This window comes from Crocuta crocuta, unplaced genomic scaffold (genome assembly GCF_008692635.1).
Source record: "Crocuta crocuta isolate KB4526 unplaced genomic scaffold, BGI_CrCroc_1.0 scaffold179, whole genome shotgun sequence".
Taxonomy (NCBI): domain Eukaryota; kingdom Metazoa; phylum Chordata; class Mammalia; order Carnivora; family Hyaenidae; genus Crocuta; species Crocuta crocuta.
In genome coordinates, this window is record NW_027551568.1 from 17,557,449 (window position 1) to 17,564,979 (window position 7,531).

The following is a 7,531-nucleotide window of genomic DNA, read 5'->3' on the forward strand; positions in this document are numbered from 1 at the left end:
GATCTAGATGCTCTCTCTATTGCAATAGTATGAATAAAATCATTCTTAGCTGTTGTTTTTGTCTTATTTTTTTTAAGTGGACTTATTTAAGGGGCACCTGGATGGCTCAAACAGCTAAGCGTCCAACTTCGGCTCAGGTCATGATCTCACGGTTTGTGGGTTTGAGCCCCGCATAGGGCTCTGTGCTGACAGTTTCTGTCAGTCTGGAGCCTGCTTCAGATTCTGTGTCTCCCTCTCTCTCTGACCTTCCCCTGCTCATACTGTCTCTCTCTCAGAAATAAATAAAACATTAAAAAAAATTTTTTTTAAAAAGTGGATTTATTTGAGCAATCTCTACACTCAACATGGGACTTAAACCCATGACCCCAAGATCAAGAGACTCATATTCTACCTACTGAAGCAGACTGACACCCCCAGTTTTTGTCTTTGACATGGCTTATGCAGGCGAGAAAGAGCATTTTCATCTTTCTTTGGGAATATCACTATTACATCTGGTCTCCGAAGAGTCCAGTCATGCATAATTCATTTCCAGGTAGTGAGAAGAAAACGACCTTTGCTCCACTGAGGCAGACCTGGGGCTGGGCAGAGACTAGGAACTAGTCAAAGAGAAATTTCTTCAAGAAAACCCCAGTAGAAGATAGATAAATAGCATAGTGTAATATCGATTATTTTGCAGCAAGTTATTTCTGCTATTTCTATCCCTATTGGTATCTTCTTCCTCTTAGTATTCAGTAAATTATTTTTAATTTTTTAGTCTGGGTCTAGTTGCACTATGGAGAATTAAGTAGAGTCCTGTGTTCGGTCTTGGAAGAAAATGTCAAAGAGGGAGCAGAAGCTTCTTTTTTTTTTTTTTTAAGTAATCTTTGCACCCAACGTAGGGCTCAAACTCACCCCAAGATCAAGTGCTGCATACTCTACTGACTGAGCTAGCCAGGCACTCTGGGAGCAGGACCTTCTTTAAGTAGCAGAGGAAATTAATGAGAAATCACCAAGAACAGGTCTAAAAGTCTTTGAGACCTACTTCTTTTCCCATCAGATATTCTTTCTGAGTTGCCAGTTTGTGATGAGCTGAGTTTGGATTTTATTACAAATAGTTTGCTTACACAAGAAAAGAACAGAGTTGGTGGCCCCTTATATTGAGCAGGCATTAACATGAAAGTCAAAAGCCAGTCAGCAGAGAAATGTTAGCAGTTTGGAAGCCGTCTCTGAATATTAGGGAGACTGAGAGGTTGTGCAAGATAAATACAGAACAGATGGTCAGATAATTGAGAATCTATGGTCTATTAGTGGAGGAAGATTGTTAGGGCTAAAAGCTAGATTAGTCAGTCAGGTAAGGCAGCCGAAAGGAGCTTCTGTGGAAGATCTTCACATTAACCGGGATCTTACTTCACTGGAGGCTTGAGGGTAAGTTGGTTTAGGAATCAGTAAGAGTTTCACCTCAGAAGTTAGTTTTCCTATGATTTAAGAGACCAAATCCTCCAGATGAATCAGACACTAAGTAAAATTCTAATAACCTAAAGAAAGCTTGTATTTTCCTTTCAAGGGTAGATGGGAATATATATTGCACAATCTCGTCTTGAGTATGGGTGAACACTAGCCATTTTGATATGATCGCTTAAGGCAATGACGCTGGAAATTTAACTTTTCGGATTTTTCCCATTCACACAACTGCAAGATGATTTCAGACCTCCCAGATGTTTCTATAATTCATCATCTGTTGATATCATTGTAGGGTCATCAAGCACAATGAGCAAGAAAGAATTCTTGAGACGTTGATAGTGTAACTTAGCAAGTTCATTTAAGTAGCACAGGGACAGGATCTGTGGACAGAAGGAGCTGCACTTTTGCTGTATGAAGCCGCTGGTTATGATCAAGGGAGAGGGAATGTGCAGGGAATGTTAGATCATAAATAGCTTCTTCAAATTTCTGCTTATAAAACTACTTTCTCAAGATTTCTCTGGTGCTTATCATTCAGTTCGATATTAACAATTGGTGAGATATACAGGCAGGCATGAGATTCTTTAAGGATGTAGCAACCAGCAGTATTTGATCCTTATCAGAACTATGCAGGGTATAGGTCAGCATTCTGGGCTAAAGGTGAACATTTTCTGCTTCTATCTTTCAACAATATCAGAAATATGGTGTAGAAATATTGATTAAAGCTAAGAAGTAAAAGCACTAAATTCTAAGCCTTACATTGCTATTCTTGGGTAGGCTTCATAGTGTTAATGTCCATGACATCTCAGAAATGCTGCATAACACAGAGGAATGAAAACAAACAAACAAACATTTCTGAATCCTCAGTAATTAGGGGCAAGCATTAGGGGGAGAGAGTTAGATGAAAGACCCAACTTTTACTACAGTTGATGATGTATCTGCATTAACCATCTGAACTTTGAACGATTGCAGGTGCAGTGACCAGAAGTTCTCTACAATTGCTAAGAAGACTCTAAGGATACTGAAAGTTAAGTAGGGCCACACCTCAGGAGCCACAAGAAGGATTGGCTGAACTCCAAAATGAAGAAGAAAAATACATAATGAATCATTTTCAGTCTCTACTGGCATCTTCATCACAAACCTAATAGACTAATTAAACACTGTATGGATTACATCATATTAAAAACATATGTGTATATGAAGAGATTATCTATCTCATATATAGCTTATTTACCTAACCATAGCCTATGTGAAGACAACTTGTTTGACTTGAAGATGAAGGTTGAGAACTGAAACTACCAACCTGACACTCAGAAGTTAAAATGCCTGCTTTTCCTCACTCCCAGCAGATAAACTAACCATTTACTTTACATGACTTTTAGTATTCCATTGTCTTCACTGGTGTGACTTTCAACAGACCCATGATGATTCTTCAATGGAGAACATCAACACACAATTTACATCCGAAGATTCTTGGAACATCTTGCCTCAAAAATCCTTGCTTACTGTTTTTGACAATCCTGGACTACTGTCTCTTAATCTTTACTCAGCTCTCATGAGGTCCACGCCCCACCCCCACCCCCGCCCCACACTGAAACACTGAACTAAATCTCTGATTCTCAATTAATGCTGAATTTATTCCCCCACAGAGACATTACCAAAGCTTTGCAGAGGTTGTGTTCTTTGTTAATATGTAAGGAATATACTTAACTTTGTCTTATCCACAAGTTGTGTTTGGGGTTATTAGAGCCGGCAAGCAACAGATCTTTTTTAGTTGTTTTGAATAGAGCAAAATAATGCTTCTAGCTTTGAAGAACATCTATAAATTCTTTTCACATTTATTTATTTTTGAGAGACAGAGAGAGGCAGAGCACAAGTGGGGGAGGGGCAGAGAGAGAAGGAGACATAGAATCTGAAGCAGGCTCCAGGCTACAAGCTGTCAGCACAGAGCCCGATGCTGGGCTCGAACCAATGAACCCTGAGATCATGACCTGAGCCAAAGTCGGATCTCAACCGACTGAACCACCTAGGTGCCCCAAAGAAATCTACAAATGGATACTTTGTGCTGACTTCTTTAAAAGATAGATTACAACTTCTCCCTGCACACGTAAAAGACACCTTCCAACAGTAAGGTCTGTATCATCACAGTAGTCTTAGGAAATAAATAATGGTCTCAGTAACAGGTATAGGATCTTTCAAGAATATATGGCAAATGTTATATTTATCATTTTTGTTGGCACATCATGGCCAGGGTAGCTTTCTTTCTTCCCTCATGTTCCTTTATTACACAGACTCTTATTTTTGACCCTTGGAGCTTCATTGGTAGAGTAATTGAAATCACTTCCTACCACATGATATGAACTGTTATAACAGTTTCTGAGCTCTTTTCCTAATGGATTTTTGAACAGTATGTTCTCTTAAACTGACTTTTTTGACAGAAAATGTAGTATACATTGTCGTGCTAGAAGCAGAGACTTAGAATAAATATCTGAATTTGAGCAAACTTACAGGTCTGCAGATACTAAGGAGTATATAGGTTTTATCACTGATAATCTACTGGTCTGTGTTGAAAATCACTTTTAGTATTTATGGCTGAAATGATATGATGTCTGTAATGTATTTTAAATGGCTTGCGGGTGGGGACTGGGGGAAGTAAAGTATATGGATGAGATAAAATTATCCTCAAAGATGGTAATTTTGAACCTAGGTGATGGACATATGGAATTTTACTTAACTGTTCACTCTATATATTTTGTGTCTACTTGGATTTTTCCTAATATAGACTGGAAAAAACCTCGCATGTGATTTGGAATAGTTGTACTGGTTAGGAATTGTCTTAGTTCTTCCAGAAGGTCAAATCCGGGATTGTCAAGAGATACCACTTAAGGGATTTACAGTGATTTGAGAACGATGCTGAAGCTCTAGGGAGGAAAACATAGTAAAAAAAAACAACAACACTATGGGGGCCATTGGGTCTTTTATTAAATTTTGGTTTCTGAATAAAAGAGTGCATCCAAACTCCCTCTCCACCCCCAGCTTTTATCTCATCACCCAGTGTTAAGTGAGGGGACAGATTTGAGTCACTGTTATGCATGAGATGGAAATGGGCAAGATAGTCAATTGAAAAAACATTACAGAATAGCTTATATTAGAGCAGAGGTTTGCAAACTTTTCCATAAAGACACAGGTAGTAAAGGTTCTCTGCTTTGCAGGCCACGTGGTTTCTGTGGCAACTGCTAGACTCTGCCATTATGATGCAGAAGCAGCTGTAGACAATATGTAAAAAACCTGTGTGGCAGATCCAATAAAGCTTTATTCACAAAAATAGGCAACGGGTTGCATTTGGCTTGTGGTAGGTAGTCTGCCAAGCCCTGTGTCAGCATATGAGCTTTGGACTCACACAGATCTGAGTTTGTATCCTGATTTTCTACTTAACGGTGTGACCTTGGGCAAATCGCTTAACCTTTGAGTTCTAGTTTCCTAAATTATAAAATGGAGAATTTCAGTATCTGCATCCAGTGGCTGTTAGAGAAGAATAAGATGATACACATGAAGCCTTTAGCTAGTACCTAGGGTTCCTTAAGCGCAAAGGAAATATTAAGTATTATTAATTGATGCCCTTTTGGTATATAATTCATTACTTATCTAACTACATACATTTAACCATTTTCTTTATCAGATTGCAAAGATTTTTGTCATTTAAGGAACTGTGATCCAAGTGTAAAATATCTAAGAATTACCCCAATTTACTAGTTTTCTCATCATTGTTGTTATCATCTTGTTGAGGTTCTAGTTGGCTGACAACATTGTTTTCTTCACCCCAAACCCAAATTTCCCCCCCAATGACAGTGATATAAAAGTTGTATCAAGAGCAGAATGGCAGCTTTTTTAAAAATGTTTATTTTTGGAAAAAGAGAGACAGAGACAAAGAGAGAATGAGTGGGGAGGGGCAGAAAGAGAGGGGGGATAGAGGATCTTAAGCGGGTTCCATGGTCACAGCACAGAGATTGACACCAGGCTCCACCTCATAAACCATGAGATCATGACCTGAGCCAAAGCTGGACACTTAACCGACGGAGCTCCTAGTTCAGAATATCAGCTTTATTGCTGATGAAACTGAAGAAGGTGGTTCAAGCTGTGGCCACTGGGACTTTCTGATATCCTCTCACATTAGGTCATTATATAGGCAGTGTTGGGCAATCTTATGCCTCCCCTTCGCATAAGCTAAAAGTGCCTGAATAATCTTTCTGCTTAGCACAGAAGGCAACCTGAATGCACATATCCTTTAAATAGGCTAGCTCCAAGAGAGGAAAGGGACTGCAGGGAGAAAAAGGAATATGGAAGTAGAGAAATGAAAGATTTCCACTTACACATAATACAAGTCAACTGTGTGTCAAGTTATGCAAGGTGCTTTACTTTGATCAGCCTACAGTGTCCTTACAACAGCTCTTTGAAGCAGTATTATGAGTAAATAAGACAGAAAGAATAAAAGAGAGAATTCCTCAATCTCCCAGGAAGAAAGTGGTAGGGCCAGGGTTCAAATCCATTTTCATTTCCCTAACTCCAAAGCTTAGGAGCTCTTTCTAGCAAATTTGGACCTAAAAAGAAAATAGACAAGCAACAAACCAAAACAAAACAAGAACACAAATGAGTTTAGTTTAGACCTTGTGTTTGTAAGCCTTTATTGGTGCATAACCATCCCTACATTACTTTCTAAATGTTTGAAATGCATATGCTTAATAAATCCACTCTTAGATTTTGCCTTCAATCTATGTCTGATACTTAAAACAAAACAAAACACTCCAATATTCGTATTAAAAAAAGCAACACAGAGCTACATTCAATTTCCTGGCTTCTTCTTTCTTCATACCAAATAGTGGTGCTGAGATCCCATCTACAAATTCTTTCAGCTTCTAAAGATGTAATTGGCTTGGTCTTACAGACTTAACTTCACTTAAAGTGGCTATGTGCCCTTTTTACTATCTTCTCAACTATCTTGGCCTGTAATTCTTTTTTTTTTAATTGGTCCTTTTCAACTTGAAGGAGACCGAATAGAAATATTTTAGTGTTCTATCACCTGTTAGCATTATAGTTTTTAAACGGGAAACCTATCCCATCATTTTTTTCTCTCTAGCTTCAAACAGTTGGAAAATCCCTTTCTGTCATCTCTAATGTCTTTTGATCCCAAATTTACTTAGCTTTTTACTTTCCTGACTATTTTTAGAGGTTCTTCTTATTCTTTTATGTTCACCATCTGGTCTTAAAACATTATATCGTAGGATTGATGAGATGGTAATTTCACACAGGGCCATATATTGTACCTTTGACCCATTTTCAATATACAGTTTTTGTACTGAAGGGCCATTTGAGTCAAATTGTTAGATTCCACTAAAAATGAGTAAAAAGTAAGGTTTTCTGACATTTTGATAAAATATTGTTCCCTTAAATAGCCATACATTTAGACGTTCTATCAAAACAACCAACAAGATTGCCTTGCATGATTTGTTCTTGCGCTTTTAATTCAGTTGCTTTCCCAATTGCTACAAATTCTTTCAATGTTAAATCTGTTGTTTTGCTAGATGATATTCATTTTAACAGAGTAGTTATCAAAATTTTGGTGCCTTTTAGGGAATTTGGTTTGGATTGCCCTTCAAATACAAAATTGATGCTACTGACCCGCCATTAGTAGGACACGAAATTTGAGTTATTTCCCCTGTGTTGGTGATGGATTGTGCTGCCTGAACTACTGGCACTCCCTTTCACATTATCCATTGTGACTAATCGCATGCATTTGCAAGATGATTAGCCAAGGTTAGGGGTACAGTCTGTGATTATGGAACAGATTTTTTTCTTTATGTGAAAAATTACTAGCTTATAATAGCATTAAATTATAATTTTGCTTCATATCCTAACCAATGGTAGATTGTTAATAGCAATTCATATTCCTATGGCTTTTTATGTTGTTTGCTATATAGTTCCTGAGTAGGGCTCTGTCCAATCCTTGTTTTTCTCCCATTAAACATTTACATCATTCTTTTTTTTTTAAGTTGATTTTTATTTATTTTGAGAGAGAGCTAGAGAGCAAGCGGGGGAG